Source organism: Rattus norvegicus, chromosome 1 (assembly GCF_021556685.1).
Source record: "Rattus norvegicus strain SHRSP/BbbUtx chromosome 1, alternate assembly SHRSP_T2T, whole genome shotgun sequence".
In the NCBI taxonomy this organism is placed as follows: domain Eukaryota; kingdom Metazoa; phylum Chordata; class Mammalia; order Rodentia; family Muridae; genus Rattus; species Rattus norvegicus.
This window is the reverse complement of record NC_141534.1, coordinates 65,849,508-65,867,305: the sequence shown is the minus strand read 5'-3', so window position 1 is coordinate 65,867,305 and position 17,798 is coordinate 65,849,508. Positions and strand designations below refer to the sequence as shown.

Below are 17,798 nucleotides of genomic sequence, written 5' to 3'. Positions count from 1 at the left end.
GGATGGATTGATGGATAGATAGATAGGTAGATAGATAGATAAGTGATTTGACTTAATCAGTTTCTCCCAGTCCTAATTTTCTGAGCAAAAACACCTTGGACATGGTTGGTGCAATTGCTTGTTCTTCATTTCTGATTTCTTTGGCTGTTTATTTAAGGCAGCCCCCTTAGAATCTGCTCATCTCAATAAAGGCCCATCTGTGGAATGTATAGCTTCTCAGTTAGGAGCTGAGGCATTCTTGGAAGGACTTCCCAAAATCCCCTCTGGGGCAGTTGCCAGTGTTCTCTACTTCAGACAGCAGCTGCATGAAGCAAACACACACCTGTCTGAACATTCCAGCTTGGGTGCACGTCACAGTGCACCTGCCCCAGGGTCCCTGCCAGTTGCACATGCCACAGGGCCACTACTACAAGATCCCTACCCCAGGACTCCTGCCCCATTGCATCTCCCCCAGGATCCCTGCTCTGTTGTAACTGAACCAGGGTCCCTGCCCTGTTGTTCCTGGCTCAGGGTTCCTACTCAGTTTTACCTGCCCCAACGACCCTGGCCCACTGCACCAGCCTCAGGGATCCTGTCCCATTGTGCCCACCATGCTGCACCTTCCTGAGAGTACCTACTAACTGTCCCGAGGTGGCATTTTTCAAAATCTAATTCAAAGATCTTGCCAGTCAAACCCATTGTCTTTGGTAACACCAAGTAGATATTTGCAGGGCTTCCTCACCTACACTTAATCAATCCCTTCTCTCAGTTGTCCATGTGGAAGCAAAGAAAGTAGCAGCAGAACATGGATTATTCACCCAGGATAACAGAACCCCTAGAATTCTCATGAGATGGGCTGCTGTGACTGTGATACAGGGGTGGCAGGCAGGCTTTTACACTGAACAAGTTCCACCAGAGAACTACTCAACCTGATAAACAACTTCAGCAAAGTGGCTAGGTATAAAATTAACTCAAATAAATCAGTAGCCTTCCTCTACACAAAAGAGAAACAAGCCGAGAAAGAAATTAGGGAAACGACACCCTTCATAATAGACCCAAATAATATAAAGTACCTCGGTGTGACTTTAACCAAGCAAGTAAAAGATCTGTACAATAAGAACTTCAAGACACTGAAGAAAGAAATTGAAGAAGACCTCAGAAAATGGAAAGATCTCCCAAGCTCATGGATTGGCAGGATTAATATAGTAAAAATGGCCATTTTACCAAAAGCGATCTACAGATTCAATGCAATCCCCATCAAAATACCAATCCAATTCGTCAGAGTTAGACAGAACAATTTGCAAATTCATCTGGAATAACAAAAAACCCAGGATAGCTAAAGCTATCCTCAACAATAAAAGGACTTCAGGGGGAATCACTGTCCCTGAACTCAAGCAGTATTACAGAGCAATAGTGATAAAAACTGCATGGTATTGGTACAGAGACAGACAGATAGACCAATGGAATAGAATTGAAGACCCAGAAATGAACCCACACACCTATGGGCACTTGATTTTTGACAAAGGAGCCAAAACCATCCAATGGAAAAAAGATAGCATTTTCAGCAAATGGTGCTGGTTCAACTGGAGGGCAACATGTAGAAGAATGCAGATCGATCCATGCTTATCACCCTGTACAAAGCTTAAGTCCAAGTGGATCAAGGACCTCCACATCAAACCAGACACACTCAAACTAATAGAAGAAAAAGTGGGGAAGAATCTCGAACACATGGAGACTGGAGAAAATTTCCTGAACAAAACACCAATGGCTTATGCTCTAAGATCAAGAAAGCAGGAGCCTGCTGCTGTTTTCACAGTATTGCATGGGAACAGTAACAATGCCCTTAGGAGCAGGATGTCCTAGCACTCTCAGATCAAGCAGACAGCCTAGAGCCTATTAGGCCCATATCCCAAGAGAATGCCGCTCATGTGTGAAGCTTCTATAGCCCGGAAGGTGGAGCAGGGAACATTGACATTGTCTCAGTTAGGGGTTTACTGCTGAGAACAGACACAGCATGACCAATGCAGCTCTTATGAGGACAACATTAATGGACACAGGATTGCAGGTTCAGAGACTCAGTCCAGTATCATCAAGCTGGGAGCATGGCAGCATCCAGGCAGTCATGGTGCCAGAGTAAGTGAGAGGTCTACATGTTCATGTGAAGGCTGCTTGGGGAAGATTGGCTTGCATGTGGATAGGAAAAGGGTTTTAAAGCCCATGCCCACAGTGACACACCTACTTTAACAAGACCACGCCTCCTAATATTGCCACTCCCTGAGCTAAGCATATACAAACCATCATAGACATCTTGCAGGAGGGTGGTACTGTTCTATCAGAGAGAAGCCTCTGCTCCCGTTAATATATTGAGGTCAACCCTGGGTAGGGCCCAGAGCCCTCCACACATCCTGGGACTCAGGGAGGCATCCTATGAAAGAGCTTTTTCCTAGAAGGACACATGGGTGTTAAGGCCTCCCTTCCAGCCAGGCTATAGGGAGTCTCCAATGCTAAACTCTGTCTCTTTGCAGAAGTGAAACAATAAAAATTCACCCTTCACAGTACAGTGAGTAGCAAAAATGGTGAAAGGTGTAAATAGAACCAATTAGTACCTGAGCATGAGGATTGGTTTTATATGGAATGTGGGTGGGTGCAGTGCAGTATCCTCCTGCATGTACCTACATGTTCAGTAACTACCCTGTTCGATGCTGCTTTACACAGAACCATCTGGAATCCATTCATTGAGGGACTCCATCCCTGGACTGGAAGCTACAGGTGGGACTTTTGTATCCAGGTCTCCCAGCCCTGGGACAGGGATGCATGGATAAAGTGGAGAGAAGCAGACTGGAATGGTGCAGAGGTTATCCTGCCAACAACCCCAAGCCCCCAGCTGCTTGACAATGTAGAATAGCGAGCAGTTTCCCAGACAGCCTCACTCCCCATAGACAGACTTCTTCCAGTCCCTCCTTATGCCAAGGGAAAGAAAATCAAAAAAAGCAGGAGCACGGAAAGAAAAATTGCACTACTCCCAGGAGCCAAGGACAAGCCCCCTCCCATCCTCTGATCTGACCCCATAACCATCCACAGCCAAGTCCTGGGCTCATCTCTAGAGGCACATGGACCCAGGCAGATGAGCCCTTGAATCACAATCGGCTCCTCAAAAGCATCCTATGGGTGTCAGTCCTGAGTCCATGAATCGGAGGTGCTCTGCACAGCTATTCAGAGAAGCCTTCTCTTGATCACTGTCAAAGATCTCTGTGTTGGATGTCAGAGGAGAGTGTCCACCCAGTATCAGTCCTGGGACTGTGGCCCTCTAATATGTTAGCCCATGTGAACCTCCCCACAGAGCGCCACCTCTCCTTGTGCAACTCCTCCTTGATCGCCTTCTATAGGAAGATATTTAGAGTCCCTTGCACGAGGCAGGGAAAATGGCACACAGCTGAGGGTGGTAGACAAAGCTGGGAACACATCAAATATTGAGTTGGTGTGAGGCTCCCTAAGCCATGCTTGGGCAGGTCTGTGCCAGCGATCCCATAAGACACTTTGATTATCCCCATGTACACAGCAAGAACCAATTGCCAGGCCTACCCTCTGCCCAGAGCAAAGGGAGATTGGGACTTGGATTCCAACCTTGGCCATTATTGTAATACCTGACCTTGTAACCCTTGCTCCCTTTGGGGCTCAACAGTCCCCCTCAAATGTAGACAGCAATGTCTAGATGGTGTTCACAGCTTTTCTTGCCTGAAACTGTGCTGTGTTTGATACTACAAACCAGGAAGTAGGGACTTAAACTTGAGATCACTGACTCAGGCTAGGGAGGACTCCAGGGCACCTGAGCTCAGCTGCAAAGGCAGAAGCTGAACCACAGTGAGCAGAGGTGGCACATTTTCCTGTTTCTTTCCTTTTCTGCTCTCAGGTCTTTCAATGAACTCCACAGATGAGGATCTTTCCTCCCAGGCTGAGTGTCTGCAGCCATGAGGGTCCTCTCCAGGGGATTCAAAACCCCAGAAGAGTCTTCAGAAGGAAAGCGCTACACACTGCTCTGCCCCCAGCACTCTGAAAAACAGAGACCCTTTCTGGGCTTGGGCCAGTCAGTGCTCAATAGTTAGCTTCTGGCTGCACTGGCTGCTCACAAATAACACAGCTGCCTGGGTCCTGTGGCCTGGCTGTCACAGACTGTGATTGAGAATTCATTTCAACTGTGTCAGCACAGCCACTCTGTTCCTTCTGGTCCCAGGTTGCACAGAGCTCCTTGTCCTTATACATGCCTGTTCCATCACTGGACCTTAATATTTAAAGTGAGCCCTACACTCAGGATGGACTTGGTTTTCTATACATCATGCCAACCTCTGTGTGAGAGGAAGTGTCTGCCTGTGTATGCATACCCCCTTATGTGCCTAGGTGTCCATGCATACCACTACCCCATGTCCTGTCAGAGGCCATCCTCTGGACAGGTCCTCACGCCTGCATGTCAGACCACCTGTCTTCAAGCCCCAACCCCTCCCCACTGCACAGATGCTGAGCTTATGGGCTTTGCTGATGCACCCAACATTGATGGGGGTTTTGGGGATTGAAACTCAATTCCTTACCCTTGGGAGGCAAGTGCTCTGCCTATCCCTGCAGCTTTGTCTCAGGTGTTTGATGATAACCTAGAGCCTTTCTGAGGATTTATGAGGACAGTGTCATCTTGATGGGACAGTTTAGAAACACAGCTTTGTCTTTTTTCATTTTTTAAAATCTGTACCATCAGTTTGAGGCTAATCATTCAGAATTCAAAGAAAAAGTGACACAGCGAGCATAGACATGAGGACTTTAAAGCAGGGGGCACAGCAAATATTCAAAACAGAGAACTGAGGAGAGGTAAACATCTTACAGGCTTTGATTTCTAAAAGCCTAGTCTCTCCATAGCCCACAGAAGCCAGAGCCTTGAAGCCCTTCCCAACCATGTCATGACAGGTCCTATTGTGACCTCATGAGGAGCGACTGTGAGGAGGTCCAGCCAACAGATGTTAAGCTGTAGCCAGGCCTGGATTTCTTTGAGTGCTTTGAGAGGAGGTGTGGAGTGGAGCCCTCTGTGACTTGGTTGTATCTAGTGAGCTGTGTGTGGTTGTATCGGATTTTACTGTACTGTGTATATGTGTATGTGTCTATGTGTGTAGGATGATGTGTGTTGACAGATTTGCTTGTGTGTGACTTGTGTACACTTTCGCCCGTGTTTGTCAGTATATGTAGGAGTGTGTGAGTTTACAGGTTTGTTTGTGTGTATGTGTTTGTATGTGTGTACGTTTTCTTGTGCATGTGTGTGTCCCTGTGTGTATGTTTGTGTGTGTCTGTGATGTGCGTTTTTATTGGTGTGCTTGTGTGTAAGTATGTGTGTACCTGTTCATATGTGATTGGGTTTTGTGTGAATCTGGGTGTTTGTAAGAGTTTGTCTGTGTGTGTATAAGTACACTTTTGTGTATTTCTGTGTGTGCTTCTGTGTGTGCCTGTGTGTGTGTGTGTGTGTGTGTGTGTGTGTGTGTGTACACACGTTCCCATCCCCTTTTGCCCCTTCTTGTATCTATATTACCTTCACCTCAGTGCAAGCGAGTGTAGAGGCCAGAAGTCAGCCCGGGCTCCTGTTCCTAAGGTAGGTCATCAACCTCATTTTCAAGACAGGCTCTCTTACTGGCCTGGAGCTGCCCAAGTACCTGTGTTGGCTGACCAGTGGCTCCCAGGATTTTGATATGCCAACCCCATAATATCAGATTAAAGGCCTACATAGACGGCTGCCTGCTCATTTATGGTTTGATTTTTTTTCTGTGTTTAAGAGATAGAATTAGGCCATATATTCTCAAGACCACTGGCTATTTCCTTATTGTGGTTTTGATTTTTCTTTCTTTCTATCTTTCTTCATTATGGATTGCTGGTTTCATTTTTTGGTGGTGGTTTTTATGTTCTCACATGCTATATTACTGCTTTGATTATATACATTTTTGCAGTCGGATGATTCACTCTATCTCCATTTTCAATGTCCTGCGGTTTCATCCTTTTACATTATTCCTGTTTCTCTATTTATTGAGTACAAGCAATCATTGGCTTAGTCTTGATACAAATTTGCCCTTTGTGACACTTTGACTCTTCGGCCTTTGTTTAAGGTTTACTGTTCACTGATATTTAACTGCCTTATTCCTTGTGGTTGGTTAATTTTAATTTTCAGTATTTTGCTCTGGAGAGTTGTGGAGTTTTGTGGATCACTAGGTCCTGAAATTCAATGGAGTTTCCGTTAAGTGTTGGCTTTTTACATTTCTTTGTTTTGTCTTATACTAATTGTTTCTCCTCTCGTTTCTTTCATCTGACCTTTTTCTTCAAACTACATCCATTCACAGTATTGATCAGCTTTGGCTGCCCAATCCTATTGTAGTATGACGATTTTTATTTTCATCATTGCATTTAGTATGTGTGTGCTCTTGGCTTTCTCTTTTGGGGTTGGTTATTTGGGTGGCTTTTACTTATGATTCTTCATATTTTCCCCCCTTTCATAATTTTATTCTATTTTTCCAGTCTAGTCTTTTCTTTGTTTTTATTTTTTTTCTTTTTGTTTCGTTTGTTTCTTTTAGGTTCCACATGTGTAATTTTAGTTCCTGAATTGCTCCATCTTTTTCATTATTTGATTCCATTTTTTTGTTATTTTTAGGTAGCATTAGTACTGATAAAATGCCTACAGAGATTGAGGAGTTACCCCCTCCTAGGCCCGATCCCAGTATCTCTCAGGAGGGAACCTTTCATTCCCAATATAAAGTACTGAAGACTATTGGAAAAGGAAGCCATGCCAAGGTCCTCCTGGCCCACCACCAGCTCACAGGAACCCGAGTGGCGGTCAAAGTTCTCTGAAAGAACAAGCAGTGGTTCCAGCCAGCCATGACAGAAGCAAACATAATGAGAAAGATCAACCACCCCAACATTGTTTCTCTCTTACAAGTCATTGAAAACAAAACTAGAATATACCTCATAATGGAGCTGGTGGAAGGCCAACAACTCTACCAGTACATCAGAGAGTCAGGGCACATAGAGGAGGATGAGGCCCAGCAAATATTTGAACAGATATTGTCAGCAGTGAGCTACTGCCATGGAAAGGGGATTGTTCACCGAGACCTGAAAGTGGACAATATAATGATCAATAAAAACAAAAAGGTCAAAGTCATCGACTTTCAGCTTAGCACCGAAACACAACCTGGACATATGCTAAACCAGCACTGCGGTGCGTACTCTTTTGGTTCCCCGGAACTCTTCCTTGGACTTCTGTACGATGGGATGAAGAATGACATGTGGACAATAGGAGTGGTCTTGTATTATATGGTAGTGGGAAAGCTTCCATTTGATTCAGTGATCATCCAAGAATTACAAATACAAGTTGTTGCAGGGGTGTATCCTACCCCCTGTGGGGTTTCAGAAGAACTGGAGAACCTCCTTACTCAATTACTAACAGTAAATCCAATGTATAGACCAACAGCCAGTGAGGTGATGAAACATGCCTGGTTCAAAGAACACGGGAAGGGGTTCACAGGTCGTTGTGAAGAACTGCTTCCCCTTAGGCCAGACCCTGAAATTTTGGGTGCGATGAAATGCATGGGATTTCAAGCCTCTGTAATAAAATACTCCCTAATAAAAAGAAAATATAATGAGGAAATGGCAACTTATTACTTCCTACAACAGCAGGCCCTCCCGGGGTATGGCTGCACAGCCCAGGCACAGCAAGTGCGTCCCATTGCAGCCCCATTTCCTAGCCTTGATCCTGCAGGTGCTTTTAGATTACAAAGAAAGAGGAGTGGAAGCCTGCCAGTCCTTGGCACCTTGCAGGTGTCATTCTCCCACAGTCAAGTATCTCAGTATGGCCAGAAGGCTCATCCAAAAGGAGGAAGAAGGTCAACTGTGCCTGGTCCTCTCAGGGTACTACCACTATCACAAATGTGCCATGAGTGTCCCATGCATTCAAACAACAAGCATCTTCAGTGAGAAGAGTAGCAACAAGGAAATAAAAGAAGATAATCTACTCTCCCACAGAGCCCCATTAGAGGATAAGCCCATCTCCAGCAGGGTCCGGCACAGAGGTTTTAAGGTGTGGACCATGAATATAGCAAATGCCCTGATTAATCTTTGTTGCTGCTTGCCAAGGAGAAAGAAACCTCGCCTGGGGCAGAACAGCATCTCACCCAAGAAATGAGCCACAGGGAGAGTCCAGAGAACAAACAGCAGGCATAGCCCAGGTATCTTTGTGCTTTGTCCTTTCCAGTTTGCTCTATGCTCCTCCTTCCTCTGTCTCTGGTTTCCATTTTCCCCACAATTCTTACCTTGTATCTTCTCTAAGTTCTTTATGAGGTTTCCCCAACACCAAGCCTCCTGCCTCTTCTTGATTTCTCCTCTTCCCAGCAGGGACCCAATAGGATTGATGAGTTCCCCACTCTACAGAGTTGTCTTGTTGACCCATCCCTTCAGATGGACTCCAGCTCCCCCTTAGGCCAATAGCTCCCACAGGGTGAGGACTAGAGGTTCATGGGATCTTGGACACTTCCATGGGCTACTGGTCCTAGCACATGTGGTCATCAATTCCAAGTGCTGCAGAACAGAGTCTTATCTTTTCAAATGTGACGTCCCATTCCATTAAGCCTTAAAATTAATAACAAGGTTTGTCATTGAATAAGTATCAACAACCTAGTTTGTGGGTTATTGTTGATGGTCAGAATCCTGGATGCATGCATAGTTTTTTGCATACTGATTTTTTTGTTCCTAAGGCCTACTGATTGGTAACATTTCTAAATGATTTCTTTCAAAAATCTTAACTGAGAAGTAGAAGAGAAGAAGTAATAAAATAATAAAGCAATCAAAGCTCCAAATGGTAATCTAAGTATTCTACCTCATTTTTTTTTGCTTAGAATAAATTCTTTTTTTCTTTCACAGTGCCATCTTGAAATTCTGTCATATCCTGTGTGTAAACAGGTGGTGATTTCAGACACATGGCCAATGAAAAGACACCAGAAGAAGCTACAGCACCAACAGGAGTAACAGCAATAGCACCAGCAGCATTAGCAGTAGCAGAAGGAGGAAGAGGAGGAAGAGGAGGAGGAGGAGGAGTAGGCAGAGCAGGAGGAGGAGGCAGAGCAGGAGGAGGAGGAGAAAAATCTGGAGGAGAAGGAATAGGAGAAGTGGAATAGGAGGAGAAGAAGGAGGAGGAGAAGGAGGAGGAGGGGTAGGAGGAGGAAGAAGAGGAGGAGGACTTTGCTTCCCTGTCCTGGGATAATTGCTGAATGACTTCTTTTGGAGACAGATACTATGCTGAGCAATGTTTATGAAACAAATTATCAGAATATTAACCATTCATAGAAGACATGTCAATATTCCTGAAGAGGATCACCCCTGGAAGACAGAGTTAGATGGCAGTGCAAGCTGTGCGGAAAGTCCTTAATGAGGACGACTTTCTCAAAGCTGATGATGTAATAGTTCTGAAGGAGCATTTTGTGGGAGTCAGGGTCCCATCTACCTCTGTCTGGGCACACAGAGCTCCTGGCCTTGCATCCTGCCTGAGAGGTGACCTGGATTATTGGCTTCCCTGGTCCACACAGGGTCCTGGATTGCTTGGTTGCCCCTCATTCCTGGTCTACCCTGTGCCCCATGGTGTTTGCAGCTTCTATGGGCTGAATTTAATCAGTGATTCACTGGAGCTGGATCTGAACCCAAACCACAGGGAAGCCCTGGGCACTGAGGACAATAAGAGCAACAGACAACATCTCCTCCACTGCTTCTCTCTCTGCTCCACAAGGCAAGGCAGCTCTCACACAGGAGGCATCCAGCCTAACTCCCAGCAGGGAGAGTGTGAGATGTCTGTGGATGAGCCCACATTACAGTACGATTCTGTGGGAAGACATCTGGTAGCTTCTGGTGCAGCTGCAGCAGTCAGGATACATGAACTACAGTGGAGGTGAGCTATAGGACCAGGTAGCAAAGAGTCTGATCTGGCCAATGCTGATCTGAATCCCTGGGTGCTCAGGGCTACAAAGAATGCCAGTCATGGGCATGCAATGTGTCACTAACACTGTGTGTGACCACATTCTGAAAGTCTTGTCCAGAAAAAAACAAGTGGTCTTGAGCACTGAGTTTCAGTCCCGACTCATGGGGTACAGGATAGCAGATTGACCTGAGTATGAAATCGCATGAATATGCCCTCTGGCTGCTCCCTGGGCTCAGGATAGATGGGCCATGAGAAGGCACCATTCATGGGTCCGCAGGAGTAGGGGAGAGCTTGGCATTCATGAGGCGCTCCTAACCCTTACTTGAGCCACTCTGGGGAGGAGATGGCATCATTTGTGAGATGGGCTTATGTGGGACACTATGCTTCGATGTATGGCACAGACAGCTCCTGTCTTTCTTGCTGACAGTTCAGACCCACAGCTGGCCTCATCTCAGACAGTCCCATGAGGAGTGGTGTTTGGTTCCTGCTTCACAGTTAGGGCAGGAAAACACCTAGGATACGATGGGCCACTGCAGTGAGTACGGGCCACGTGCCTGTCTTGTCCTTGCTTACTTGTTTTTTCCTCTTCCTCCTCCTCCTCCCCCTCCTTCTTCTCTTCCTCTTCTTCTTCCTCCTTCTCCTTCTCCTTCTCCTCCTCCTTCTCCTCCTCTTCCTCCACCTAATTTCACAAACCACCCAGAGACCTTCACAGGAGTGTAGTTCATGCTAATCAGAATGCAGGGCTGGCGATCAAATTCTGCGTAAGGTCTCCATCCAGCCCTGGTTGCTCCCCCACACACCCTGCCTACCCGAGATTTCCAAATTGTGTTCTCAGGGTCGTGGAGAATCCTCTACAGTTAGCCCTGCCGATACAGCCAGTTTCTTGGGAACACTGGGTTTAGCAGGAGTCCTCTCCATCAGGCTCAGAACCTTAGAGTGAGTGAGAGGGCTTGCTGAGTGGCACACTAGGACTAGAAAGGTGTAGAGCCCTCCAGTGGTAGTCATGAAGTACTGCAGGAGTTTATTTCCTGATTTCTTCACCTCTACCTTGTTCTAAAGCCTTTTCAGGGACACCTAGGGACCTAAGAAACTTGACTTTGGACCCCCATAGCGCAACAGAGAGACTAAAGCAGCAGCCCTGTGAAACTTCTGCAGAGGACAGTGTGGGCTCTGTGTTGTAGAGTGGCTGTGGAGTGGCATGAAGGCTGACTGACCAGCCAGTCACAGAGAGCTAGGGACAGTTAGATTCTTGGAGGAGGGAGCATGAGGGGCAGACACAGCAGAGTTGAGGCCTTCAGAGGAGCCAGCTCATTTAATAGAGAAGCATATGCCCTCCCAAAAGCCTGACAGCTTAAGACACTGCACTGAAGACCTGACCCAGTAACATGCCTCATTTACACATCACCTACCTGTGCCTTGTGTAGGGTCCTCAGGTTAGATCCTAAAGTCCATCATGGCTGAAAGGCAGAAGTTTGCACATCACTGCAATGTGGAGGCTACTCTCAGATGATGGGACCCACACAGTCTGTGGACAAGTTTGCTTAAGTGAAAGTTGGCCGTCCTTGAACTCTCGGGTCTTCCAGGGTAGTGTGTGTTGACCATATGCAGTCATTCCTAAAGATATAAGTGCCAAAATTCAACAATAGGGAGAGAATCCTATACTGGATGGAATCACTCGGCTCAGTGTGGACACAAAGATATCCTATGCCATGGCATGGAGGCTCCCAAGAACTTCTAGGATGAATGTGAGGCACACAAGAGCCCACAGTGCAGCCTGGGAGAACATTAAAGTATCTGGAATTATCAGGGACCCTAAGGTATGTTGGGCAGGATATGGAGCTGATGCATGCTGGGATGCTTGGAGGAGACAGCCTGAGGTAAAATAGAGGGCAGTGTGTCATGAAAGCTAAGACAGAGCAACCAACAGTATGGCTTATCTGGCCCATGACAGATCGACTCTGCCAGAATTAGATGGTCTATGTAGACGTGCAGTCCTGGGATTGTAGGAGCATAGAAAGTGCCAAAAGTCAGGGTGCGGACTACCTCCATGTTTTCTATCTCCCTGTAGGTTGAAGAGGCAGAGAACAACCGCAGAGGTGCCCAGTATGTCCTCAGCCTGGACAACAAGTGTCTGCTCAATCATACAGACAGCTCAGGACTCTCTCACCCAGCGAAACCTGAGACTGCACACTGGTGGACCAGCTGGTTCCTCAAGAGGTTAGCTCTCTCAATGGCATGAAGTTCAGGTGCTACCTCTTCCTATACTGGCCTGGTGAAGATAGAACCCTGGAGGACATTGTGGTCTGGGCAAGAGATATCCAGCAGCCCTTTCTGTGCCAGCCAGCCTTGAAGGTTGCTTGAGATCATTCCAGCATGACCAGTCTCCAGCCTTTTCCAAGCAAGTCAGTTGTTGGCCCTTACCACTTCTGCCCACCACATCAGTCGCCTTTCCCTGCCCACTTGTAGGAGATGGGACTAGCTCTGACTTAATCATAGGGCTTTGGATGGGCTCTATTTTTCCTGTTTCTGGTTGTAAGCTACTAGGATTCTCAGGAGCGTAAGTGTATGAGAGAAACAAGTGTCTTGTTAGCCCTGAAGCAGCCTGGACTCTGGTCTTATCTGCTAGAGAAGGTGTCATGAAGGGACATGGGCAGTAGAGGGAGGTCTATGACTGCAAAGCCTGCCTAGGCTCCAATAATCCAAACTGGGTACTGCAGAATTTCCGAGATCACAGCTCTGCAGTTACCCTTCTCATGTCCTGGTTTTAACTACTGCACCCAACACAAAGCCTCCCTTGCAATATGTCTCAGATCCATTTGAGACTCTGCAAACCAGACATCTTTGTACGGAATGGAAAAGAACCCTTACTGCACATCTCAGGTTGTGGAGGCTGGTCCATCCTGTCTGACAGTGTTTCTGAGTCACTGGTATAGGGCTGTTTGGGGTCTCCTCTCCTCACCTTAGCCAAGGAGGTCCAGGGTCATCAAGCAGGTACAGTCCATGGGCTCTGATATGGTTCATGGTATGTTATCTACTCATGGAGCCCTCAAGATTTCTTTACTGCCCAGGGTCCAAAGAAGTATTTGATGTCCCTCTACTTGGATGAGAGGAGACTTGAATGTCACTGCTGCTCACAGGTTCTTGGTAGTTGAGCCCAATAGTGGATGCATTTTTGTGAGTCATATCTGCACCTCCTCCTAACATCTGTTAGAGTAGATGAAGTCTGTCTGGCTGGGTGGGGCAGTACCTCCTCATCTAGGCCTTCTTGTGTGCATCTTGACCTCAGCCAGAACATGTGGAGTTGGGACAACCATTCTGGATGTCAGCTGATGCAATGCCTCACACAGAGGTGCTGGCAGAACTGAGGGTTCTATTCCCTGGACATTGTGACACGAAACAGACTGGGAACAGTGGGAAGAGGAGGGTCCACAAGGCTAGCTCAGACTCCAATCTCTAAAGATCAGATTTCATCTTTCGTACAAAATCTGGTGAACTAGCCCTGTACAAGACTCATATTACCTTCCATTAGAAAACCTTTGGGAACAAAAACCCTAGTGTAAAGTGGGGTCTGTGCCAACTGTGAGTGCCTGGCATCGGTCAGGTCTGGTGTCAGGATAGGCCCATCCACAGACATACACAGGCACACACACACACACACACACACACACACACACACACACAAACACATCATTTCATGCAAGCCTACACCGCCCCCCCCCATCACCTGCTATCTTGGGATGTGTCCAGGTTGCCTCAACTTAGCTTCTTCCCACCACATATGTCCCTAAATTGTGTGAACCAGGGGTGGTCACTCCCCTTGCTGGGTTCCCTATTCCTCAAGTTCAGGTGAGGTCACTCTGCTCCTCCTGATCCTTTCCTGGTCTAGAGCTTGTCACCTGACCCTGTGGTTCACAAGTGCTCCCAAGGAAGAAATAATCCATGTCTCCATGTTTACGTGGTTGCCCATACTGCTGATTCCTGGCAGGAGTCATGTGTGGATGGGTACTTGACAGGGTCTTGGTCCTTAGTTTGTCAGTGTCTCCATGAACACAGCATTCCTGTGAGACCAAAGCACTCCAGACACAGCTTGGGATATGCTGAGTGGCATGGCAGAGTATGCCCCTGAAGAGCAGGCAGGCCCAGCATGGCCACAGTACAGCCTTGGATGTGCCTGTCTGCCTTTCCCACCAGAGCATGACCTGCTGTAGCAGGTGCTTGTGATTATCTTGGGGAACACAGCAGTGAGAACCCTGCTGGGGTTTCTGGTCTCCAGGGAGCAGGCAGGGGCCTTGTGCTCACTTGTCCCTCACTAGTCCCCTTGGCCCAGGGATTGTGGTTTTCAGGACTCCCAGAAGCATCAGAGGCCAGCACAAGTCATCCTTAGTGTGTGCAGCAGCTACAGGTGCATGCAGGTCAGGACCTGTGCCCTGTGTCTTCAGAGACAAGAAGGAGCCAAGAGCATTGGCTGACCCTGAGAAGCCACTTGGGTCTCATAAAGATTCTATTTATGTCCTTCCTCTGGGCCTGTGGAGACATTGTAGGGAACTATACCAATTTCCTTGGATGCCAGGCTGTGCAGAACTGCAGACTGTGGTCACAATCCATAGGGAATGGACAGGACAATTACAGGCCACGCTCTGCCATGCCTCTGCCTAAAAGTGTGCAATGGGGTCAGGGTATGGGCATAAGGAGGAGCCCATGCAGATCCCAGAGTCTCCTTCCAATATTCATCTGTGGGATGGGTAAAGAAAGCCAGCACAAAATCACAGTAACTTTATATGATTGTCTTTTAAAAGAAACATCAAAGATAACAGGTGTAAATCATGAAAATGGCATCTGTGTGTGCGTAGACAGCTGTTTGCATGGAGAGTGTGTACCCACACTCCAAGCACAGACTACAGGCATGGGGAGTGTCTGTCTACACTTGGAGCAGAGCATACATGCTATCAAACACACAATAAAGGCCATCATGCCCAGGCCTGGGTCTATAAGCCACTGAAAGCCTCTCACTCCTCAGTGGGGTCTGATGTCCAATACCTTAGAGACATCTGCAGACTGTGCTGCCAGAACATGAAGAGCCATGAGAGTCTCCCCCGGAAACTCTGTAGTCTTGCTGGAAATGCAAGAGGAAAGCCCAGCCTCTAGGCCAACGTGTAGCATAGTTCATACAAGTATCACTGACACACAAACATGTTGAAGACAACATGGCAGGGCCTGGCAGAAATGTAACTTGGCCAAAGGTGGAGTGGCTGGGACAAATGAACAATCATGGCTGTGGTAGCTCCCTAAAGCCTGGATTTCTGCCCCCTCTATTATTGGGTCTCTGGAGAAGACAAACGGATGGACTCCTAGAGCATCCTGTTGATTAGCTTGCTGTTCAGATGTGGGATGTGGTCACAGTGCTCTGACAAGGCCACAAGAACATCCATGGGAGTGGAAACTAGCCTAGGTGTGTCCTACTGTGCCCAGGGATCTGCACTCTGGCTTATGGTGTGGAGGCCCAGGGTGCAATGGGGTCAAGGTGTGGCATAAGGAGGAGCCCACGCAGCATAGCATGTGAGTCCTTGAACTCACTGCATTTAAGTCCTGGGGTGAGTCTCATGTGGTCAAACTCTGCATGACTCAGGTGACTGACATCTTACCTGCTGTGATTGACATCACCGGCTTTTACAATGTGGGTGTAGCCTTAAGAGCCATGTTATATACTTGTCAACTGGAAAACAGAACTTGTGTTTCACTTAGGATGGATGTGTGTCCTTCCAAAGTGTGAGTGTACCATACTTTTGTTTTCTTCCCTCCCTCTCCACTTCCAAAATCTGGAAGGCCTCCTTGATGTGGGCTGTAGACCGCCAACGCTCACTGCAATGATCACTTGGGTTTGCCATGAATGAACTTCTGTACTGGGAACTGACCTGGCACAGGGCTAGGCTTCCCTTCCGTGCTGACCGAGCAGAAACCTGTGACAATCAAGTGACACCTGAAAGAGTTCCTGTGCACCAAGTTGGGGTGCAGTTCTCTGAGTTGCATGCCTCTGTGGATGAGTCCCACAAACGCCAAGGCACTGGTGACAGGCTTGGAAAAGGACAGCATAAGTCACAGGAGACCCCATGTTGATCTGGCAAGGGATAAGCACTCTTTGCTATGATTAACCTTATCTTGCTCATGGACAGACAATTCTCATGTGAACCAAGTGTGCTAAGTTTAAGAAAATGGGCTGGGGCTGGAGAGCAGGCTCAGTGGTTCAGAGCCTGGCTGCACTTTCAAAGGTCCTGAGTTTGATTCCAGTCACCATATTATGGATACTAACTAACTATAATCAGATCTGATGCCCTCTTTGGACACACAGATGTACATGCAGATAGACCACTCAAATAATTGAATCTTAAAAGAAAGGAACAAAGGAATGAAAGAAGGAAGAAAAGAAAGTTAAAGAATGAAAGAAAGGAAGGAAAGTATGAAAGAACGAACGAAAGAAAGAACGAAAAATCAAGAAAGGCAGAGAGAGAGAGAGAGAGAAAGGAAGGAAGAATGAAAGAAAGAGAGAGATAGAAAGGAGAAGAAAAGAAAGGAGGAAGCAAGCAAGCTGGTCAGCTGTAGAGAAATGGGCCTGTAATACCAGACAATCAAGACACACAGTAGGAAGGGGGATCAGAAGTTCAAGGCTAGCCTGGTCTACAGCATGAGTTCAAGGTCACCATGGACAACTTAGTCACACCCTTTTTCTAAAGGTGAGGAGGGCTAAGGCTACTAACTCAATGGTAGAGCACTCGTGGGGAAAGCAGACTGCTGTCCATTGATACCTCTCCTTCCTTGCTCTGAAATACACAATGGTATTAGAAGAGTCAAAGGTTCTTGGCCTAGTATCCACTATTCTATTTGCTACATCGTTAAGGGTGCAGTTTTTGGTATTTTGGTCAGGGATCAAATCTATGAAATAAAACTTAAGCAATACTCTTATTGCTGTCAGAGTGGCAGGTGGATGATAAATGCTTGCCCACCTGCATCAGTACAAAGCTGGTTCCTTGGACTCCCTGCAAATACATCACTGCTAACTGTATGCCCTGTGTAGGCTTTTCCAGCACTGTACATAGCTTGAAAACCTTCCCTGCTATGGACCCTTGAGTGGGCATCCTGCCTTTCTCAGTCTCAGAATGGAGCACCTGGTCACCTCTAGGCTCACAGGTCAGGGACCTCTTCCATCCCATGGTGACCAAGACTGGCACGGCTGCACACACCTTGAAAAAAGAATATTTTGGCAACCCTTAATGAAAAAGATGGTTCTTACTTTCCATTATGGCATTCTATAAAATACGGGTATTTCCTGGTACAATTACACATGTCATTGATTGTGTGTGTGCATATGTTTTTGGAGGTTGGAGGGGGATAATTCATTTCTCTAAGCCCCTTCCTCAATGCGAGGCGAAAAACATTGACTCTCATACAGACTTTTAATAATTACACAGTTATTTATATATTTTTAAGATTTGTTTATTTTTCCAACTTTTTTAGCGCTCTCTCTCTCTCTCTCTCTCTCTCTCTCTCTCTCTCTCTCTGTGTGGGTATGTGTGTGTAATTAGATATAATACTCAGGGTCAGTACATCCTACACTTGAGCTACCCTATAACTTTTTATGTTTTAAACAGCTTTATTATGATATCTTTGACATATAAAGCTGATATGTGCTAGAGGTGAGCATATTGATGTTCTTAAAGACATGTTCTTTCTCAGATACAGAACGCAAGCTGGCTAAAATCCTTGCTGGTCTTGCAGATTAACCTTGTCATGCACTGAAGCAATGGGGCGCATACTAAGCACACTCCCTGAGATGCCTCCTAGGTCT

At 46.7% G+C, this 17,798-nt stretch overlaps 2 long non-coding RNA genes across 2 annotated transcripts in view; one reads left to right on the top strand and one right to left on the bottom strand.

Moving 5' to 3' along the window:
• The window catches only part of LOC148007175 (uncharacterized), a 60,135-nt gene extending 49,239 nt beyond the window's left edge, over positions 1-10,896 (bottom strand). The window contains exon 1 of the long non-coding RNA XR_015646242.1: positions 10,768-10,896. This is a non-coding gene — a long non-coding RNA (uncharacterized LOC148007175). The remainder of the gene's footprint in view (positions 1-10,767) is intronic.
• Positions 8,970-12,555, top strand: LOC148007174 (uncharacterized). The gene is made up of 2 exons (XR_015646244.1): positions 8,970-9,928; positions 12,027-12,555. It is a non-coding gene; the product is annotated as an uncharacterized LOC148007174 (long non-coding RNA).
• Positions 12,556-17,798: the final 5,243 nt, after the last annotated feature.